The sequence below is a fragment of the Gavia stellata genome, chromosome 10, assembly GCF_030936135.1.
Source record: "Gavia stellata isolate bGavSte3 chromosome 10, bGavSte3.hap2, whole genome shotgun sequence".
In the NCBI taxonomy this organism is placed as follows: Eukaryota; Metazoa; Chordata; class Aves; order Gaviiformes; family Gaviidae; genus Gavia; species Gavia stellata.
This window is the reverse complement of record NC_082603.1, coordinates 30,457,832-30,481,367: the sequence shown is the minus strand read 5'-3', so window position 1 is coordinate 30,481,367 and position 23,536 is coordinate 30,457,832. Positions and strand designations below refer to the sequence as shown.

At 40.7% G+C, this 23,536-nt stretch overlaps 1 protein-coding gene across 1 annotated transcript in view; it reads left to right on the top strand.

The window, feature by feature from the left end:
- Positions 1–23,536, top strand: part of GLIS1 (GLIS family zinc finger 1) — a 208,549-nt gene that overhangs the window by 1,269 nt on the left and 183,744 nt on the right.

Below are 23,536 nucleotides of genomic sequence, written 5' to 3'. Positions count from 1 at the left end.
ATAGTTTGTATTTCAAGGAGGTGTTACAAATGCTGGATTCAGGCAGTGAATCCTCAGACTTGGGCTTCCTGGTGCCTTTCAGGCATGGCGTGAGGGCAAATTCTGCTAATTAAGAAATGCCCAATTTTCATCTATCCCTTGTTAAAGAAGTGGCGCTGAAGCTAGGTTAGGAATTGCCCACTGAAATCTATTAGCTACCCTTTTGAGTTAGAACTTAATTGAGCTGGAATTTGTTCATCAAAACTTAGTTTTAAAATAATTCCTCTAAGGTATCATTGGATGGGATCAGAGGGAATTTAAGCATTCCTTTGTGCTACAAAGCCACTTGCAGAGACATATGTGCACCTAAGGTTATTAATATTAATGTTTTCTGTAACGTTAAATAGGTAGTTCTCTTTTTCTCTTCTCAATCCTTTCCTATTCCCTGTTTTAGAGATGTATGTGCTGTTATCTTGTTGGCGTAAGGCAGTTCGCACTAGGATTTTTTCAGTGCATCCTTTTCTGTCCATTCTTCTGAAAAATAAAAGTAGACTGCTGCGTGCCCTTGGACTAGTAACAGTTTCTTATGTGAGCTTGTTACCTAGGGTGATGGCACCTTTCATTGCTATGAAGTTATGTTAATGAACACCTCAATCTGTGCTAGGGCTGTCCTGCAAACTGTAGGATGTGTTTGTTCATCACCAGTGAACACAGACAGAGCGGAGCAGCAGGTTATAAATTACCTGTTTTATTTTTCTGTTTGTTAATGCTGCAGTTCTCCTCTCCTGATTTAAAAAAAAAAAAAAGGTTGTTAATGTTTGGCAAGAATGAAATGAAGGTCTGTTACACAGAACCAGGTTTGGAGGGGGGAGAAGGAGGATTCACGAAGTATGAAGGGACAGCTACGAGCTCTAGTACCGCTGCGCTGCGGCAACTGCTGCCTGTAGAACGGACTCCTGAGATGTTCAAGTCCCTTGTGGTCCTATGGGTGAGGTTGGTGCCACTTGACTGGGGTTCATACCGGCTTAAAATCCTACCCGTGCATTGCCCTACCCAAGCAGGCTGTTGAAGAGCACTGTCCTTTTTTTTTCTTTTTTTTTTTTTTCTTCTTTTTCCCTTTGAGCCACTTAGTCCTCTTTTCATTCTTTTCATGCATATTTCTCTTGTGGCTGCTGCAGAGGGCAGGGGTGTAGGGAGGGAAAGAAGAGAAGTGTAATATCCACTCACTTGGGACTTTTATAGTAGATGTAGGTGGGCATGGGAGAAGGTTGCTAATTCGTCTTTCATGACTGATCGATTTCCCCTTTTCACCACTGGGAAAAAAATTGTGTTTTAAGTTTTGTTGCTGTTTTTTGTTTAATGTATTTTCTGTCTAGGGTGTTACCTTGTGGTTGCTTCAGCATGTGGGTGACTTGAGTCATGGGAGTAAGTAGGAGGTATCCATGGGCAGGATAGGGTTCATTTACTGAGCATGGTGATTTGATGGATAAAGTTGGATTTTTCCAAAGATGGCAGCGCTCGCAGTTCTTGGGTGGGTTTTTTTTCGTTTTGTTTTTGCTTTTTGTTTTTTTTTTTTTTTTCCCTGTGAAGATATTTTCAGGAGAAGTTAGGGAAAGTAAAATTTTGGGCTAGAGTCTGATTTAAAATGGGTAGGCTGTGCTGCTGCTTCTGACCTGTATGGTGTCAGCCAGTGCCTTAATGTCCACTCGGGCATTTTGGAGTTCTCCCACGGAATACTGCGAGCTGCCAGCCCCTGCTCAGCACCCTGTGCTTCTGAGTCACTTCCACAGAAATAAGAGAAGTCACTCAATTGCTCACTGTGATCTAACTGTAAAATCAGAGCTCTGTGTATCTACAGTGAGCTATGCTGCAGATGGGAGGGCTGCTGATCTTTCAAGGAGTGGTGTAAACTATCTCCCAACACCCCTGGTTCTCTTAGGAAGATAAAGAAAAGGGCCAAGGATGGCTGTATGTGGGTGTGATACAACAAGATATGGCTAAGAAGTGGGAATGAGGGAAATATTCATATTTACCCAGTAAAAGGTTTTGGGAAAGAAACTGATGACAGTTTGATTTCAGATCATCATGCTGTGCGTCTCTGGCTCTCCAGCCCCAGAGTACCGTGTACCCAGTAATTCCCTTTGCAATCTGGGTTAGATTACAGAATGTGCCTCCTGGTTTTGGTTTATCCGCAGTTGAAAGCTGCAAGTAGAGAGGGTGAAAGATCCTCTTTAACAAGAGCAGAATCAATTTTTATAGTTGCCTGTAAACATTTTTTTTTCCTAAACATGCCTTTCCTTTTTTTTTTTATTTTTTTCAAAAAAGAATGAATCAAAATGATACGCTATCCTACTAATTAAAAGGGCAGCTTTGAAGTAATCACAATGCGGAAAAAACATCCTTCTGCTGTAATGTCTCTGTGGTGTTACTCTACTGCTTCACAGTGCTTAAGTTATGATCCTGCAAAATGCTTCTGTGCCTGAGCAAGTCTTTTTACATGAACAGCCAAACAAAAACTTGAGGAGTGGTGGTGAGGATTACTTCTGGGAATCAGATCATTTGGGTCTAAACTTTGCAGGATGGAGCTGTTGGTTGTTTACCAAAAATATCAGTATTTTGGAATGGTGCTTCATGTTTTGTTCTGTTTGGGAGCTGTTTAAAATAAACACCCAGTTTTCACCCAGCCTCTCCCTCCTGGTATGATTGGCTGTGATACACACCATGCTTTTCTTGATCATTGATTTCCCTCTGTGTCACAAGGCATAGTATTTGCACCCAGACAGTGTTTCTTAGAGGCATATGTGGTCTGCTCGGCATAGAATAACTGTACCATAAGGTATGGAGTCCACTTTACAATGTTTTCCTGGGATCCGGTGGTTTTGGTTCTGTTTCGTTGAATTTCATGCTATGGTATTACCATTTTGAAAGTAACACAGGGCAAAATAATTATTGTCAACAGGAAAGAAACTTTTGGGAAAGAAAGCTTTAGTGGTGACAAAAGACTAATCTATAAAGATGTCAAATACCTCAGTTTTTTAATGACACTGATTATGGTTGTTGCCAGGAAACACTTCTCCTTTTCATTCTTTTCCAGTTTCGTTCGGTGTACCTAATTCATGACTCAGTAGAAATGACGAGATTTATCCTGTTAGTTGTGCCACTGGGAAATCATCCAAATGGCCCAGACCTTTGCAGTAACTGCTTCAGATATTAACTTACAGTGGGCAAAACAATAAGCTCTTCAGGTTGCAGTAGTTGGATGTTTCCTTGTTGAGAGTATTTTTTTTATTCGGACAAAGGAGAAAGTGCGTTGTGGTTTTTTTGTGTGTTTGTTTTTTTTTTTTAGGTGTAGCTGCTTTCGGCAAACATACACCCAATGTATTGAAATGTATTAATTTTCTTCTGCTGTTGAGAAGGAGGGTTAAGTCTTGCCTTTGCAAACCCCTGTGACTGTTCCCTTGGTTGGCTGGACAGTCCTTGCATTAAGTAACAGCTTATACTGTTGGGATCTTAAGCAAAAGCATATGTTTTGGTTGTATGACTTATTAGGTGTATTGACTGGTCTTGGGCCCGATTCTGCCGTTTTCTTTCATACATCTTATCTGTGTTCACCTGAATTATCCCACTGGAGCAAATGGGACTGTGTAAAGCTGATAAATATTATATGGGCTGATAAGGAGACAGGGAATGGGCTCACTGGTATGGTGATCTTTAAACTCTCTCAATTTTATATAAAGCTACAGTAATAAATTTTTCTTCTTTTCACTGTAGTTATCTTGCTTGCTGCATTTGAACTCTCTGCTACAAAAAGGAATTTAAAGGTTTATTTGAACAGAGCTTGCAGTTACAGAATTCCTTTTTATTTCATGGTCTGTTGGTTTGTTTTGTTTTTTTTTGTAATTTTCTTTTTTTTTTTTTGGTAAGGGGAGAAAGGAGAAGAAACTGCAGATTGGACAATGTGTGCATAAAGTCATTTGGGATAAATTGTGACTGTCCCTTCCTCTCTTAAGCTGGCTAAAATGCTTAATTGTCTTGAATAGGAAAATAACTTTCAGTTACTTGCTGCTGAAGGAATTTCTTCTAATGATTTGTGTTGCAAAATCAGTTACTGAATTGAAGATGACCCTTTCATGGATTTAATTTAAAAGAGGTTTAATTGTACCTAATAATTAATTTTTTTGTTATTTAGGGACTGGTAGTAGAGAATATTTAGTAAATACAAACCAAAAGATCTAATGATCGACCTGTCATATAAAGGCATTCAGTACTTGTAAAGTAAAAGCAAAAAAACCCCATTCTGCTTCAGGAAAAAAATACAGCTATTGGAAAAAAAGGAAGAGAATAAATATTGTATCTGTCTTATTGTTGTGTAGAATTATATGGAATAACAAATAATGTTGGATTACAGGAAATAAGTCTGATCTGTGGAAGAGATTTTGTAACTTCTTGAGTTTTACTTGAAGGAGTAGAAGTAAAAAATAAGAAATCACTTGCTCTGGTTTTAAAATGTTACATGAACACATGGAGTGAAAATGGGGATAATTATATACTCTGCTAAATGGGATGAGAAGAAAAATATCTTTTCCTTTCTTCTTTTATAGAAAGAAAAAGTTTAAAATCTGTATCTTGCCAGTACTTAAGTATGTGCATTACTGTGTTCCTGTCAGCAGTCTCATCAACTAAAAATACTTCGGACTTAGAATATTCTAAATTATGTATTCAACTATATCTAAATGATTATTTTTAAGTTACAGTTCGACCCTGTATACACATAAACTGTTAAAGTGTATGCTGAGGATTTTTAGTAGATTTGAGATTATATTCTGGAAGTGCTTCAAGATTCTATTTAGTAAAACTACTAAATGTAATGCGGGTGTCTTCTGGGAGATAGTACTTCTTTACTGCAACGAAGTTGGTTGGGTTTTTTTTTTTCAGTTTCAGTGAGCAAAGATGCTCAGTACGTTGAATAGGAGGGACAACATTTTACAATAATTAATATTAGTAGGAGTCTTGCCACTAACTTTAGCTGGGTCAGTATTTCAATCCTAATATTACAGTAGTTCTTTATCCTGTGTACAGGGAAAAGCTTGTAGAACAAATAACAAGCTTGTATTAAATCCATCTGTAGGCTAGGAAGTGGAATAACGTATGGACTATGAAGATAAATTTGTAGTACTGTGATTATAAGTTCTATGTTCAGTACCAGGATTACCATTATTCTGGAAACTTGAACCTCTGCTGCTTAGTGATTTTTAGAACTGTTGACGGTGTCGATGGCAGGGTAATTGGGGAGGGAATATAGATGTAAACCACTCCATTTTGTACTCCAGGTTTCTATCATTATATGTCAACAGGCTTGAACAAGGCGTGCAATCTAGTAATCATTTCACAGTGCATGAAACTGCTTTTAATAGACTGTTGTTTTTGTTTGCTTTTTTTTCTCGGCCACCAAACGTTATTTCTCAGCACACTGATGTAACTCAAAGAATACAGGGTTCCAAAGCAAGGGCAGTGCTCGCTAACTGTGGTACAGTGTAATCTTGCCCTACAAATGTGCAAACAATAGCAAAAGTATGTGTTTCTGAATATGGCACAGCTGTTATCTTCTGCTGAGAGCAGGGAGCGTTACAATGACATAGACAGAACGACCAGTTAAAACCACTCATGCCATTTTATTGCATTTAAATGGGGCATGTAAAAAGGGCAAGGGCCTGTTCTTCCATTCAGATAAGTATCAGTTCAGACTACTGCAGCACTACCTTTCTGCACAGGCTCTGAAGAACAGAGGCAAAGAATTCCCCGTCTTCCGTCCCCTCCTATTACACTTCTGGCACCCAGTATGTGAAATCTCAGTTGGAACTTTCTGTTCTCAGAATCTGCGCTTCACTAGTAACCTGGAACAAGGATTTCTTTTTTTTTAATTTTTATTATGGTCATTAGTTTGGATATATTAAATGATTGTTAATGATTAAGATTATTTGTCGAAAGGAGACTACTTGAAAAACAGATGAGATGCTGCTAGAGCTGCAGTAGGAAATAGATCCAAATTCTGTGTTTCAGGTTATTTTAAGGTGTTGAGCATTTAGGAATTACAAGATTGAACTCAGTCAAATCATCACAAACTTGAATCACAGAATCACTAAGGTTAGAAAAGACCTTCAGCTTCAACCATCAACTAACACCACCATGCCCATTAAACCATGTCCCACAATGCCTCGTCCACACGTTCTTTGAGCTTGAGCTCTATCTCTTTTTTTTTTTTTTTAAGCAATTGTAATGGTTTAAATCTAATAATTATGTCTGACTCTTCTGTCATTATGTCTGAATGTATATGTGAGTATTTTGCGTAGTGGATTGGTAAGGAGCGCTGAAATTGAATCTACCTGATTAAATTTATTCTAAGGGTTAAATGAATGCAAAGCATCTTAAACTGCATTTAATTCTGGCATTTATGCGTGTGATAAGAAGAGGGCTTTGTGAGAGCTATAGAGTTGTCAGTTATTTTAGAATGAGGGGAAAGCAAGTACATTCTTACATGTTTCTTTGCATATTTAGCCAGAGGGAAAAATGACACTAAGGCGACATCATCAAATACTGTAAAACTAACTTTTTTAATACAGAACTCCATTGTTGTTTTAAGTACTTAAGGGGTTGGTGGTTTGGTTTGTTTTGGAACTTGCTGAACTATATGAAGTGTGTCTCCAGGGGCCTGGTATTTTAATACCTAGTAGAAGGTTGTATAACAGTAGATGATGTATTTTGCCTGCCTTCCAATGCTGTAAATAAATTACACGTGCTGGCTTGGGAGAGTGTATCTGAAGTGTAAATCAAAGGCTAATATAAGAGGAAGAAAAACAATTAAGTGATATCTTGTAACTGATTAGGGTTTTTTTAATTCATTTATCTACAATCAAGAGATACAAGAGCAATAACATGTTTAAAAACGTTGACATGAGGCGCTTCCCAAGAAGAGGTAGAGGGTCTAGGATTATTTAAAATAAGTGCTGTGGTTCACTGCTTTTTCGCAATTTGTTGTGGTTAAGTCACTTAAATACTGAAGTCAACAATCCCCTAGGCAAAGAAAGATAATATAATTTTAAGCGTGTTGTAAAAATTGAAATTTGATAGCTTCCACTCTATAATCCTATCTAAGTCTTGGTTGTAATAAAAGGAAAATACAGATACATGTGTCAGTTCTGGAGCATAATCTTTTTTTGAGTTTAAAGAATGATAAATGTCCTTCAAACGAGCAACACACAGTTTATTAATATGAATGTTTTGCTAAATACTGCATGCTTAATGCATTCCCTGTTCCTTTATAATAAGTTTAAATATTAATTCTTTGGAATGCTATGTGCCTAAAGCTAGATAGAAATGCTGTGCAGTTTCAGATATCTAGGAGTGGGCTTGTGAAACAGGATATTTAACTGGGAGAGATGAGTAGCACATTTCAGAGTTATTAGGGCAGAACAACAATGCAAGAGGATGACTTAAAAAAAAGTTACAAAATTGTTTTCTGTGCATGAGGCTTAAATACCTTAGAGTTATTTATTTGAAATACAAGAATAGATTTCCTATGTATGTAGGTTCTAGATTGCATTTTTTATTATTATTTTGTTTAACTTCTTTTTAGCCGCCTGCCCCTCTCTAAAGCAGCTGGCTTTGATTTAACCTGAATCCTCCACTGAGAGCAAATGATCAGTCACTTACAATGACTGTATGTTGTGCTCTTTGACGGAAGGTCTCCATAGTGGCAGACGCTTAAGAGAGAAGACCAAATACGACAGGAAGGGTGCTCGAGGAAAGCAACATTATGCATTCAGAAGGACTCATTTCACTCCAAAACAGCTCTTGCTTATTGTTCCTTATGTAAGTCCTGCCTACGTCCCAACCCCCGTCTGTGCTGGACAGAGAAGAGAGAGTTAAAGTGAGAACAGATAAAAGAGGAAATTTCTGTTTTATTTCCCAGTATTTTCTGGTAAAATCCCAGAAAGGATTTAACATGAGGTTTCATAACTCTTGCTTTGCCCTGCTGCTCCTGCTGAAATTTCAGGGAGTTGTAGCATTGACTTCAGGAGGAGACCAGTACTGAATGTTTTTGAAAATCCCATCTATGCTCTTTTGAGGCACAGATGAGAAGATCCAAGTGTTAAACTCTCACCCAGAGAGAAAAGTGTGCAAGCAGAAGCAGCCCAGTAGCTTGGATGCCAAGGTCAGTCAGCACAGCATGTTCATCTTTAATTTTTCTTCCTGTTCAGGATCTTGAATGGGTCTAAAGCTGGTGTGATCTGCCATTGTACATGAAACAGGCAAAAATGGTGAAGGATTGTGCCAGCAGCTGACATGGCCAAGTATATAAATTTTTTGAATGAAAAGAGCTAGGGTGCTCTATTCTAGGCTGTACCACTTACTTGTATCATTTTGGGGCAAGTCTGTACTATTCATGATATTTCTACTGCAAGAATGTAATGGAGTATGGTGTAGAGAAAGACAAGCTAGTTTTGGAGCCTGAAACAGTACGATTGTTTCGGCACACCATCAGAGCCAGCTTCATTTTCTATGCTGAGGGACAGAGCTTGTTAGTTCAGGTGCAGAGTTCAGGTGATGTGGCTGTGCTCTGTTTGAGATCTGATCTGGTGTTACTGCAGGATGCTGTGCTGCAACATATGGCTGTATCAGCCTGGGGTTGCACTTGCTTGAGTGTGGCTGCACCCCCTCTACACAGTGTGTGCGTGGACCAGATTTCTCTCTTTGCTACGTGAAGTACGTGGTGCTTGCCCTTGTTGGTAAGTCTCCTCGAGTGTGAGTGGTGAAGAGTGCAAAATACGTATTTGCTATCTTTGGGAGAGTAAGGTTTTTAATGGAACATTTTAGTCGGGTTTCTTACTGTTTGGCATCTGGTTTACGCGGCCATTTGCAGAATTGTTGCTGAGGAACAAATTCTCTCATTTATTTTAGTGCTTGACATGTTGAGGTGAGGGAAAGGAGGCTACAGTAAGGGAGCTGTGTTGGAAATAGGCAATAATAAGTACCTGTTGGAAGAAAATCTTCCTCCCTGGTTTGCTGGAGGAAGCAACTTTAGGGTTGCCCTTGCTTTCCAGCAGATGGAAAAGTCTCTTATGGCTGTTCTTCTTGAGGCAGAAAGCACCCGATGGATTGTATGCCCCCAGGGCTTGAGGTGCAGGTAGCTACTCCAAGGTTCCTGAGATCCTCACCACTCTGACAGAAGAGATTTTACATGCAGCTGAGACTGTCTCCCAGGACTTGAAGAAGAAAAAGCAACACTAAATTCCTTCTTTCTGGATATCTGATTGTTGTAATGTTCAGTTTCCTTGAAGTCATCAGAGCTGGTTTATGTTCAACTGAAACTGAGCTGGCCTGATTCCATTGTCGCTAGCTCTAGTGCAAATCTGAAGTGACGACATTTTAAAACCAAGAGTGGATAAAAAGGAGGCAGACTTGAGCCCTGGAGGGCTAATGCACAGAAGTTTGTCCTGTAAGTATGGACTCAGTTCACTTGGCAAAAGAAAAAGATGTCTCACATTTTTAATCTGAACAGTTTTGCTTCTTATTTTTCCTCTTGCCAACTCACCACAAATTGGCTTATATTCTTCTTCTTTGAGTTCTTGAGCTATTTGATAAGGTTTGCTGACTTGTCATATTTTTGTGGGGATAAGCTACAGACTATGTGTGTGAATGGTTCTCTTTTCAAAACAAAGATCCCCATGCATTTCAGCATCTGTCTGATTTGAATGGGTATGCAGGAAATTTAAGGGGATGTTTACCCCTAGAGCCCACTTGCTCTTTCCCCGCCCTTGAGTCTCAATATCTTGTTCTTTCTACTCTGTTAGTCTCCTGGCCTCTGTCTTTTACTTTGTGCAACTTTGCTGTTGGCCTATTTTTAAATATATACAAAGGGCTGTAACTTATTTGAATTGTGGACTAAATATGTGGAAGTACGGCAACTGGTGTAAATAGCTTTTGGTCTGTTGAATGTGTAAATACTCAAAATCTGTCAGGGTGATTTGGCTAGCTTTTATTGGAAACATTATTCGTATGCGATCTCCTTTCTCTTACTGCATCCTGTCAGAAGCTGTTAGGCAGAGATTACTGGCATGAATACTTGGATTGCTTTGTCAAAATTCGCTTTTATGCCCATTTGCTTATAAGTTTGTCACTTCCACAAATACTTTTACAAGTGCCTGTATTTTGCAAAATTAGTCATAGAAAGCCAATATAAAGGGGACCAAAATCTAGAAGGTGAGAGCAAACCATTGGAATGACTAATCATCAATAGTGTTTTGAGCCTGAATGCATGATGGTGTTGGCTACAAGAGCAGTTTATTTGGCAAGTTTGAGTTGAAACACTGGTGTTTTGCAGAGGCTTGCTGCTTCAGTGGTACCCAGGTTAAGTTTCTCAAAATGGGACTAACCTGCCTGGGGACCTTTCCTTGCTAAGGGTTAGTGTTAATGCCAACAATAGAGTTTTTATTAGCTGCTGGAGAAGTTGCTGGGAGACTTGAAAATTAAGAACAGTAAACATTAGAGGTAATAAAGATGTTTTATGCATGGGGTAGATGTTTCGGCAGCAAGCAGTCACTCTGAAGTGACAGGGAGGCAGTTTCAGAGCCTAGATAATATGAGACTTGAGAGGAAGCTTGGTGAAAAATAGCCTCATCTTATAACCAGCTGGCATTTAGGTAAAAATGAATTATGATACCAACTACCACTAGAGAAAACAATCTGGAAGATTGGATACAGCTTCCAGTGTGAAGGGTCCTGACTACGGCATTTGCTAGTTTGATGAGCAACCCAGATTTGGAATATAAACTAGATATGACAAGGACCTTCTAAACATGGAATCCACCTATTTATAGATCAGAGTTGTAATTTGTGTGCATGGTGCCCACACATCCTTCAGAGGAACCAGTCTTATTCTGCTGGTATGGAAGAAAATCTCCTATTGCATCCTTTCTGAACCTGAGTGTGGCTGTAGGTTTTCCCTGTTGGTACTCAGTACTTTGTGAAATGCACCTGATATTCAGCACCTTCTGTCTCTTCTACATTGGTTTACTCTTCAACAGGGATTATGTGGGCTTGACACTAGGAAAGATGTTAACTAATACTTAGCTTTTTATATATGGTGCCCAAGCAGGCTGTGAGTTGTTTGTCACTGGAGTTTTTAAAGACAGGCTGGATGGAAATCCTACTGTGGGATGTAACTCTTTGGGCCCGACTCATTCCTGTGACATTTTTAATTCCCATGCTGAACTGCTTAGGCACTGTAAAGAGTTACAAGAGGTCCCTCAAACTGTAATACTCCAGGCTTCTGTCCTCTCTGACTTACTGAACAAAGTTCAAATCCCTCCTTGTCTAACGATGGTGTTTCTGGCCACTCATTTGTTTGTCAAGAAAACACTGAGAAGGCATACAATAAAAACCAGACTGAGTGAAGGGCTCTAAGAGCAGCAGTTGGGAGAGCCAGTGGTGGGACGACTGGGCATGGAAAATGATTGATTTTTATGTGCAAAGCAGTTGTGAAATGTTCTGTGGCATTCTGGGGACATGCCATTGCTAACAAACGATTGCCTGTTGGGGATAGAAAATGCCAACCATTGTTCTGAAGAAGGAAATAGCCTTATTGATACTGAATTAGGCTCACATTGAATTATTATTATTATTCATTCGCAATGCATCCTGTTTTCCAAATACGAAAATTAACTGACCACGCTGAAGTCCTCCAGCACTGTCAGCCTTTAGTTGTTGGTCCTATCTACATCCTTATGGCCCAGGTGGAGTTTAGACTGTTTTGAACGGGGGCTGTATCGTGGCGGAAATCTGCATTAACATAGCAGCTGAAGGAAGCTGTTCTGCTTCTTAAGAGTTCATCGAGCTTGTTCTTGCTTTATAACAAGCCTGACAGTGAGGCTGGCAGAGGTAAATGTTTTGGTAGATTAGACTTAAGCTTCTGGAATACATTTTGAATCTTCACATGCAGTGTTGATGGCAGAAAAATAGTGGTATAGAAAACAGTAATGTTGCCTTCTGAATGGAGTAAAAACTGATTTATCTATAGAAATTGAGATGCACAGCAAACAACAATATTTTGTACAGTGACAGTATTTTGTAAACAACTCTGAAAGTTTGAGTTTTGTTCCCAGTGTTATTTAATAGTTTTTACTGAAATCCTGACAGAACATAGAAAACCACTGCCCGTAAAGTTTGTCTGTTGCTTCAGATTAAGGGAATAATAAATAAAAATTAGAAAGTGACTGGCATGTGACATGGATTTCTTAAGCAATGGTCAGGAACTGGACCATGAATATTTTCATACAGTCAAGCACACAAGACTGTACTTTGGCATGGAGGATATAAACTGTTTTTATAGATGGGAGGCTGTATGTCCTGGAAAGTAGTGATGCTGAAAAGGATTGGGATGTCATATTGAATTAGTATGAGAAGATACATTTCTAATGGGATACGAGGTGATCTGATACGTTATTAAAAAGCATAGGGAAGTGATGTTATCTTTCTGTTAAACATCACTCTAGTTGCAGGAAGATAGATTAATGCTCACACTTTCTAAAATGGCTTTGAAAAATCAAAGGATTTGGAGAAGAACTGGAAGATGCTAACCCACATGTGGTACTGATGGACTAATGGAAGATTAGAGGCAATCTGGTCTGTTCCGGAGATGCACCAGAGGAGAAAATACGTGATACTTTAGGGTTCTTTTGGGTGCAGATAAACGCAGAATGGCATCTCACGGCTGGAAATTGAGAAAGACCTAACAAGAAGGAAGACCCATGTATTTGACTGCAAGAATAATTAACCCTGGCACAGCTTAGCAAAGGATGTGATAAATCTTCTGGTACTTGGAGTTGCTGAGCCAGGTTTGGATGTTCCTATGGAAGAAATGATTCATTTCAACCGCAGACAATTGCATTCAACGGCTTCCACTTGCAATCTGTAAAAGATCGGATTCCAGACCTGGTGCTGCTCTTCCTTCATGTGCCCTCTGCATTGCAGTCCTTGGGCCTAGGATCCATATTGAGGCCAGATTTAGGGCCTCATTCCAGGTTTCATGACAAAGAGTAGGGGACAGGCTGGGGAAGGAGGAGCATTATCACACCACAGTCACACAGTTTTGATAATAATTATGGTAAGGCAATCGCTAGCAACTGATGTTTCCTCCAAGCCCGCCTTTTCTTTCCTCTTGTTATGTCTCTCTCTTCAGCAAACAGCACCACTCCTCCTTGACTAGACTGGTCTCTATTCAGAGATGTGATGGAACTTACTGTCTCCTAGGACCTGGGCTGAGACCAACTAAAACCAAGTGCTGGGTTTAAAACCTGGACACGTGGGGAAAGGGTAACAGCTGTGATCTTCCTTCTCTTACCAAGCACTGATGATTTTCAACATTAATGTCTTCCCTTTCTTTGCTTTCTGAAATGCAAACAAAAGCTCTTAGCCTCCTTCCTAGCATAGCAGTAGTGACATACTAACACAGTTATTACAGCAAACATTGTGGCCCTCTCTAGTCATGATGTTTTCTTTCTGTGGGGAGACTGAAATACTAACTCACAAATAATGTCTTTAGAAGTCATATTAGTCACACATTTTTAAGACATTCCAAAATCATACCAACCTCCTTCTGAGCTTGTCTGTTGCTACCAATGATTCAAAGTTTTGAAAACTCTCCTTTAGTTTTGATTTACATTTTGGTCTTGGGCACTTGTTATTTCTGGCAAATGCCAGCTCAGTTTCATTAAAGAAAAATCTGTTTTACAGCCACGCGGCTCAGATCTGCTGCGCTTCTAATAATTGATGGCTGGTTTCCTTATTTCCTGCATTGTAGAAAAATAAGGACCTTGTTAGACCCAAACAAGCCTGCATAAAGTCACAGTGTGAAACATCAGGTTGGGGGTGAGCGGAGCAGCTGTGGGCAGGTTTTACAACTTTGGGCCACAGTTGATGGAGGCAGCCAAGGGAAACTGAGAGATACCCATGTGACTAAAATTCGGTCGAGTTCTTTGGCTCCCTGGCCTGAGATTTATATTTGTGACACCTTCCTGCTCTGTCAGTCCCTGCGCCAGACACAAGTCTGTGTCTGTGTATGTACTTACGGCTCCACACACCCTGTGGTGTGGCCGCTGTGCCCGTTGCTTGCCATGCCACTGCAGGACATGTCTATTTCCAATGTTGGCTGTCTTGCTCCTACAGCCCACAACAGTGCAAGTGTGTGCTTTGGAAGAAAGCAGCTGCCATGTGGTGGGGATGAAAAATCAAGAGCAAACACTTTCAGAATTTCTGCAAGTAGGCAAATTAATTTCAATCTGAACTGTCATCACAAGGGCCTTTTTTTCCTTCCCTTTTCCTTGGAGTGGTATCTTTGATTTATATTTCTCAATGGGCAAGTGATTGCCCTTTGGTGCCCACTAAGAGCATGTGCAGTTCAATTTCTTTGTAGATGATCAGTTACAGAATCCTGTCAGTTTCTTGGTTTATGTTATTGTGGGCAGGTTTCTTGGTTTTTTGTTGTTGTTGTTGTTTTGTTTTAAGAGACAGTGAAATTCAGTGATGCCTGTGTTCATTGAAAACAATCTGTAAGTTTTAACAAGCAGCTAATGTCTATGAGGTATTCTTCCATAATGCAATAGCTGTCAGATGCCTCCTATCATATTGCCCCTCCATAAGCCTGGCAGTAGAGACAGGATCCTGCCTTAGAGATTCATGGAGTTAAATGGCTCCTAGGAACCCAAGCAGTGACACCTGAATAATGTCATAAAAGGTGTTTTTTTCACGTACTTATCAGGTTCAGTCTGTTTCCTTTGAGAAGTGGATGGTTGTTTTCAGGCAAGACAAATGTGTGATAAGTCTACTAGGCATTTGTTTGAAGGACTTGCTCCTAAAAGGAGGTGCTGAAGAGTTTGCAGGAACTGTAGAACCACTGAAAAATCAAGCCTTAAAGTTTCCTCTACTAAAGGTCTGATCCAGAGAGGTATTTAGGCACCTAACTCCCATTGACGTCAGTGGAAATTCAGTGCCTAAATACCTCTCTGGATCTGGTGCTTAGTTGTCTGGCGTTGAATGTTGCATAGTTCATGCTTTCTGTGGGTCTCCTTTTATGGCATCTTCTGTGAGTGGTGCAATAGTATTAATTTTGAATTCTTCCCATCCTGAGTTCCAGCATGTGATGCAGACAGTTGCCTAGAAAGCAATGCCATGTGATAATCTACTATTCCACCAAGGAGTTGAGGCCTTGCAGACAAGCAGCAAGGTGGGAGAGTGACTCAGGGAAAATATACTGCTCTTTTATTAATTTAGTGTTACTGAGGGAGGATGGGGCCAACCTTCAGGCGCTCAGACTTTGTTGAGGGGGGAACTAAAGTGACCTACTCATTTGTTTGGATGAAAATCCAGGGAAAAGTGGGAGATTTTTGTTGGCATTTCCTCCACTCAGTGCTGATCTTATCATGCTGGTTTAGTAGCAGAGCTCCTTTGGCTTCTTGCCAGGTGATACCATTGGAGTCCGTCTGAGATGTGCAAGATAAAAGATCTCAAGGATTTACAAGTATTATGACTTCTTATCAAACTGTTCTGATGCTTAGTCTTCTGACCCAGAAAACTAGCTTTCTTTTTCAAATTTTGTTATTGAAAGAAAAGGAAACACAAGAGCTGGAAAGTGGAGCCTGATGTTTATAAGGGCCTTGAGAGCAGCTGTAATTAGTGCGGGTTTTTGGAAGAGACTTGTTCCTCTGCCAGCAAAGGGCCCTGGTGTTCAGCCAGGTTGGATGTAGCCTGGGGGTAAGCACTTGGGAACTGTGTACCATACACTGATTCTGTGTCTGGCACTGAGAACATGAAGTGTCCTCTCACTTAACGTATAAAATGAAATACTTTGCATACTCCCGGTGTGTCCTGTGAGATGCTCCGTAGGTCTGAGTCACTGCCCAGCCGTTTGGGCTGGTTCTCTAAACTCTGACTTGTGAAGGGCTGCATCAGGGTGCTGTGAGGGTTACTCTGCTGGGTGCTGTGATGATGGTCACCCTACTGGGTGCTGTCTTAGTCTTGTGGTACTGTGCAATTCACGGTTTTAATATGGGCCCACAGATCTTGTAGTACTGCCAACTGAGTGATGTGAGAGTGAGGAAGTTCCTGTGGTGACAGGAATCCCCCTTGTCAGCCCCTTCCTTGCAGAGACTCAACAACAGTGGTGCTGTAAATCTATTTTGATTATTTTCAGGTAAATTCAGTAGTGATGCTCAGCAGTACTGCAGGAATTTTGTGATGCTGGAATGCTTTTATGGCTTTGCGTGAGGCATCAGCCACATCAGCACCACTGGCTGAATGTGAGATTTGCTTGCTTGACTCCTTCTCCCTTGCCTGTATCTGCTGTCATCTTCTTCCTCCTGTGTTTTCATCATGTGGCCTCTTCCCATCCGCACAACACCCAGTCACAGCTTTGGCTGACCTGCACCAGGACTGACCTGCCTGGTACCAGGAGGGCGTGACTGGGAACCTAGAGGAACGCTGTAAGAAAGTGTATGACCCAGGCACAACCTCAGACTGGCAGTGCTGTGAGTGCAGCAGAAGCTTAGGTCTGCTTGCTGCCCCGCACAGTAAGCACAGTGAGGTGTCATAAGGCACGCTGACGTTCTTTGGGCAGTTTTAGTGTTGGAACAAGTCCCAGGGCAGTGGATATTCCTGCAACAAGATGATGAACTCTGGCACATTATTTAACAAGACACAATTGGTAGCAATTTGAGTAAGTGAATGTCAGAGTCTGGTAACTATACAAGGAGTGCTGCACCTTACCAGTTCCTGACTAATAGTATTATCCTGTAATTCCAGATCCAGAGGCCGAGGAACCAGTGAGTTACTCAGATTGTAGACATGCCACTCCCATTTTTCGAAGGTGAACATTTGAGGAAGGAGTGAAAACTAGAAAACTCTGTGTGGGGACTTGCATAAAATTGTTCAATGTTAACTTCAGCTGTTCCCCGTAGGCGCATATGCTCGAACTGCAGAGTTGGGCAGGGAGAGGCAATGTGTTGACCCATTTCCTTCTGAGAGGTGAATGTTGAGCAGGTCAGGGCACCCAGACCATCTGTGTCTGTGCACATCCTCGGCTGATCAGTTGGTGCCTGAAGGGTTAGGAGAAGTTGACGGTGGGATTGGACATGGAAGGGAGGGAACACTGGAAAAAGGCAGGAGGAACAGGAAAATTTAGAAACTGCTTTGGACATGAGTATAGGCCCATCTGCACAGAGGTCAAACTGGACCTGTAGGAAGTAAGTGTGTGTGTGTGATCAAAGTAGTCATTAAGGAAAAAACCAGATACTCTTTATTTTCTTTTTAAAATTTCAAAACTGAACTATTGAGTTGCGAGCTTCTTGTTTCTCAGATTTCACAATGCATGAGAGGAAAACATTCGACTTCCTTTCTCAAGGACTCTAGAGCTGTTGTCAGTCCAATTGCCCTGTTTTTAGGCAGGAATCAGAACTGTTTACCACTTTCCAGATCCTACAGAAGTCAGTGGGACCTCAGGAGAAGAATATTGCTTCTGGCAGAGCTAAATTGAGTGAGCCACCCAGCAAGTTGACCAGCTCTAGGACACAACGGGCAACATGCTGCACAGAAAAGTGTTGGGGGATGGACAGGGACCCCAGTGAAAACTCTGGCCCTTCTTGTCCATGCTGCTGTAGAGCAGAAGGCTGGGCACGGAGGGTGTCCGATCCAAAGCCCACTGGGTTGGTTAGGAGCAAGGGAATGGGAAGGACCACATGGATGATCGAATCCAGTTTGTTGCTGTTGCAGGCAATCAACGTTCAGTTGAGGGAGCATCTGTCCCACACCACCCACAAGCCACAAAGCATTCCTTAGCAGCCTATAACAAACTGAGACCATTAGTGGAAAATACCAAAAGCCACAAACTGCTGTGTGCCGTAAAGAGCAGGAGAGGTTGAAAGCACTGACCATGGCCTGCAACTCTGGAAAGGCTGGGAATTTCCTTAAATAAAAATTCCCAGATGACCCAAGCATCAAATTCGATCATTGGTGTAAGTACCAAAACTGAGTACCTCATATTATTTGTGTACTTGGACAATCAGAGAACTGGTGACAAACTGGTGCCCACCAGTGCTGGAGTGGAGGGGCTGAGGAGAGCTCGCAGGGATCCTGTGCGTGCTCTTTGGACTTGCTGGTGTTTGCAGCAACCACATTTCCATGCAGCGCACAAGAGAAGGTGCTGCTTTTTTTTTTTTCCCCCCCTTCTTTTTGCTTTCTTCCCCTCTCTCTTTTAATAACTGAACCCAATGGCTCCTCTGAGTTATGAGGGATTTTTACAGCAGAGTTGTATGGTGGAGAGACCTGGTTTTCATTGTGCAGCCCGGGATATCAGTTTTAACCCAGAGGCAGTGATGTTATTTAACAGGTGCCTTAAAGGCATAGTGCTTATTTAATCACCGTCTCCATATCAACATTATGTAAATTGAAATTGCTTAGGTACGCAATTAATTGTGAATGCTTTAGACATTTTTAAAGGCATAAGACAATACCTGAAGTTCCATTTTAAGAATATCCAGGTCAAAGGACACACATGTTTTTATTTTCTTATTTGAGGTATAATGTGTTCAAGGCAGATTTATGGCACAACCTTTGTTTATTGACTTGTACTTTTCCACATGAAACTAATGGAACATGACAGATGATATTTATGAGGCATGTGTTCTTGATTAAATCATGTTAGACATTAAAACCTGATAAAAGAACGTATTTTAAAGGGTGGATTAATAGAAAAGGAGGCAGCATTGATTGGGGAGTTTACGCGGAACAAGACACGTTGGTCTTAGACTGAGTATTTATGGGTGAGATATGTGGTTATAAAATTTTAGAAGCTGAACAGAAAAAAATTAATAAGCTTTGCTCTTTGGAAAGTTTGAGTTTTGTTTTTCTCCCTTTGTGAGCTACCGGCCACCTCGTATTTCTGGTCTTTCAAGTGAATTTATTCAGTTCTGCTTAAGAACCTGTGACCCTTTATGGCCTACTGCTTTTACTATTGGCCCTACATGCGTTCTGTATGCTTCAGGATTCCCAGTCAGCAGATCTGTGCAAGCAGCCTTTGATGCTGCTAAAAACTGCTCTCTCAACATGCTCTAAATTCTGCTTATACGGGTGCAAATTGGGTAAATCAGCAAGAGTCAGACAGAGTTGCTTGTCCCCACCTTGATATCCAGGGCTTTGCACAGAGTTCTTAGTAATAGGTTAGTAGGGAATCACCCTGTGTAATATTTTGCATGTCAGCATAAGAGTATCCTCTAAGTATTTCCTGTGGAGAGCAATTAGAGGGCTTTGGTAAACATAAGAAGTAGGAACAGCTTGAATTTGTTTTCTTGTCTTAACTGAATATTAAGTCTAAAGGGAAAGCAGATACCTGCATTCTGCTTTCAGTTACACAGGTGCAAATCTGGAGTATTTCCACTGATTTCAGCTACATGAGTGTATCTAAGGACACATTCTGGCTTGGTGCAGCATTTTCACTCCTGAATTTTAGCCTTCTGTGGCTGAATTTGTGCTAACCTGGATCCTCCTCAAAGCAGCATCTTCTCTAGAACAGAAAAATTGCTGCATGAGAAGATAGCCTTGAGTTCATAAGTTGGTTTATATAGCATTTTAACCTCATATCAGCTTAGACTTTTAGAAACACCGTTTGCTACGAATATAAGAAAATTTTAAGTACAGTTTTTATGACAACAAAGTCAAATTACATGTTGTAGTGCAATATTTACCGCCTTCCTGTAACCTCTTCATCATAACTGAAAGACTTGTGCCAAATTAATATCTGTTTACTTTTCATCTAAAAGCAGTATCTTTTCTGGATGAAATGCGGTAAAAATGTGTTAAAATTACAGGTTTCAAGTATTTAAATGAATAAAATGCTTCAGTATCTTCTGTGGGGAAGGAATGCAAATTATAGGCACATTTATTATTTGCTTTTGTTTGGACTTCCCAGGATCGATAACTAAAAATATTTGCAAAATGAGAAAGCTGTATAAGAAATGCAGTTTTCTGTAACTGGAGATGTTTTTATAAAGTGTTGTGTGATTTAATTTAATTGAGTTAAAGCAAGACCTTGCACCTAGTATCATCAGAGCAAGTTGTGTTTGAAAATCGGTTAGCTAAAGTACACCCCTGCTTTCCAACAAATCCAGTGGAAATTCTTCTCTTCTCCCCGCCAGCTTGCTCACTAAAACATCCCTACCTACCTGAGATTTTAGAATAAGCCTTCTCTCCCATTAGAAAGTGAAAATCTTCATAATGCAGATTTCAAGCCTCCTTCCCCAACCATATCATATAAGCCAAAACAACAGATGTTAGAGAATAAAAAGAAGATAATAGAAAATAGCACTGGAAGTAATATAATGTTGTTATGTTAATATTTTGCCTCCTAAAGGATTTAGCAGATTTAAAAGGCTTCAAAGATGGATTGAATAATAGATCAGAGACTTGGGAAAAAAAAAAAGTTGATTGGGATTGAAAAGAATGGGAATGACTTTGTTGGGAATTGATACAGATCAGAGATGCATGATGTTTGTGCAAAGAAAAAAAGAGGGGGAGAAAATGGATGGTATTGAAGAAAATGCAGTTTAGTCCCTCAGTCCTACATAAAATGGAAAAAATTATCACTTTTAGAAAGATGGTATCTTCAAATGGTAGACTGGATGCTCTGAACACAAAGGGCAGGTAGAAGAGTATTTGTCGTGTTTTCGCTCATGCTGGTAATGGTGCCCCTAAGCTTTGTGAAAGCATCACAACTCTCTGCCCTCATAGCTGGATTGTCAGGTTCTCCTGGAAAAATAGCACTTTTGATCACCAGTGAAAATGGCTGGTGATGGCCAGCACTCAAGAGATGACAGACATCCTCCTTTCCCCAGCCAGGATCAACGCTCCCCACACCACTTCTGGTAGATCTTTGTGAAGTCTGTTCTTAGACGCTGCCAAGAACAGAGATTCTGTGTCCCCTCTATCCTAATGCTTAGCTGTCTTTCACAGCCCTCGATGTTTAAACTCTGTCTTGTTTGCTAAGCTTGACTTCTTGTGTCAGCAAAATTAATTTGGAGTTTTATGTAGTGGTGCTAGTGCTAGCACAGGAGCTGAATCCAGAAATCCTCCTCTTGACTTACATTTTTCTAAGTCTGTGTAAGTTGAAGGAAACCTGAGTTCCTTCAGCTCCAACAGATACTGCTTCACTAGAAAAACTAGTTGCACTATTAATGATTTCCTGTATCATAAAAGAATTGTCCTTGGAGTCAAAGTGTTGGTACCAGGCTGGCAGGGAGGAAGCCCTGCAGTTTTAACTTTCCTTTCAACGTGGCTTCCTACTGAAAAGATTCTTGAGGGTTCCCCCAGGTTCTCTACTTCCTTTGCTCTGTCCTGCCATGCCTTGCCGGAGCGGTTGTTCCTCTTCGACCTCTTGCTTTTTCTTTGTGTATTTTTTTTACTTACTGCCAGTTTGTATTTGGCATCTCCTTGCTGTGGAGGATGCAGACTGATGGTGCTGAGGCATTGCTGAAGGAAGCTAAACAGGCAGGGCAGGAGGCCTTTAGAAGATGCCTGTAATGGCCAAATCATTGTCGTGGTTTAGTCCCAGCCGGCAACTGAGCACCACACAGCCGCTCGCTCACTCCCCCCAGGTGGGATGGGGGAGAGAATCGGAAGAGTAGAAGTAAGAAAACTCGTGGGTTGAGATAAAGACAGTTTAATATGCAGAGCAAAAGCCGCGCAAAGAAGCAAAGCGAAACAAGGAATTTATTCACCACTTCCTGTCGGCAGGCAGGTGTTCAGCTATCTGCAGGAAAGGAGGGCTCCATCACACGTATTGGTTGCTCGGGAAGACAAACGCCATTACTCCAAATGTCCCCACTTTCCTTCTTCCTCCCCCAGCTTTATATGCTGAGCATGACATCATATGAATATCCCTTTGACATCATATGGAATATCCCTTTGGTCAGTTGGGATCAGCTGTCCCGGCTGTGTCCCCTCCCAACTTCCCGTGCACCCCCAGCCTACTCGCCGGTGGGGTCGTGTGAGGAGCAGAAAAGGCCTTGACTCTGTGTGAGCACTGCTCAGCAATAACTAAAACATCCCTGCTTTATCAACATTGTTTCCAGCACAAATCCAAAACACAGCCCCATACTAGCTGCTCTGAAGAAAGTTAACTCTATCCCAGCCAAAACCAGCACAATCATACATCAGGATCTCCCTGGATGGTGCTTGGGAAGCAAGGATGACCTGTTGGCCGTGGTATTGGGTCCTTGTAAGGAGAGGGGTTCATGTAAAGAGAGGACAACTCCAAGAAAACCCAGCTGGTAGGCAGACAGACACAGTCACAGGGAGTGCTATCACTGCAGGATAACTGAGCACTAGGTATCACTGAGGTAAAGTCCATGTCTAACATGTGTCACTGTCTTTCGTGGTGTGTTCTAGATGGTAAGAAACAGCCGTATGTGGGTCCTTATTATCAAGCATGTTCAAAGCACTATGCTAGATATATATATGCACATAAATATATATGTAAGTACGTACACATGTACCTACACATATAGCACTAGCATTATCCCAGCTCTCTGTGCTGCTGGGAGGCAGCAGTGCCCCATTTCCCGCCATTAGAGCTTACTGGATCAAAGAGAAGAAGGGAAGAATATCAAACCCAAAGGTTGTAAGAAGTTTGTGTTTAATCTGCATTTCTAATATAAACGGAAAGAAAAACACATATCAGCTAATACTGATTAATTATATCCCTGTGCTGGTGGCCAAGAATGGAGAGTATCGTGCCATATAGAGTATATACAACATGTTCTTTTTATGAATCAGCCAGGGAAGGCATCCAAGCTCTTTCAGTAGGTGGGTAAAGGGTTTGGCTATTTTTCAGATTTTGAAGCCATCTGGAAAAATTTAACCAAAATTATCTGCCTCACAGTCCCAAGATAAATCATTTTCCTACTTATACAATTGTTCCTCATTAAGCTAGTCAGGTTAGGGCTGATTAAACCATGATATTATAACTCAGGCTTTTATAGAGCATTTTGTAGATCTAGTTTTCGTGGTGAGAGTGATACCAGTGAGCCCCAATTGAGAAGAGCAACAGAAGAGAATTAAATAGAAACAATTCTGTTCAGCTCTGTGCGGTTTAAGACCTTGTCCTTTCTGACAAATGTTTTATCTAAATAGTTCAGTGTGTACTGTAGTACATATGTTTATATACTTACATATTAATATGTACTAAATATATTATGTATAATACAAATAACTTTTTTTGTGAATCAAAGATACTGAAATGTCCTACATGTTACTGCAACAGTAACAATTTTGAAAAGCAGCAGCAAATAATTCTCTCTTAAAAAGCAGCTTCATTATATTCTTTGTCTCTTCTCTGCGTTATAAGCAAACTCTTGTAACAGAGAAGCAGAGGGAGAAGGAAGACAAAAAGTGAATATTGTCCTTTTGTGATTTTAAGTGAAAAGAAGTTGATGAACCTGATGCTGTGTAAATGGAG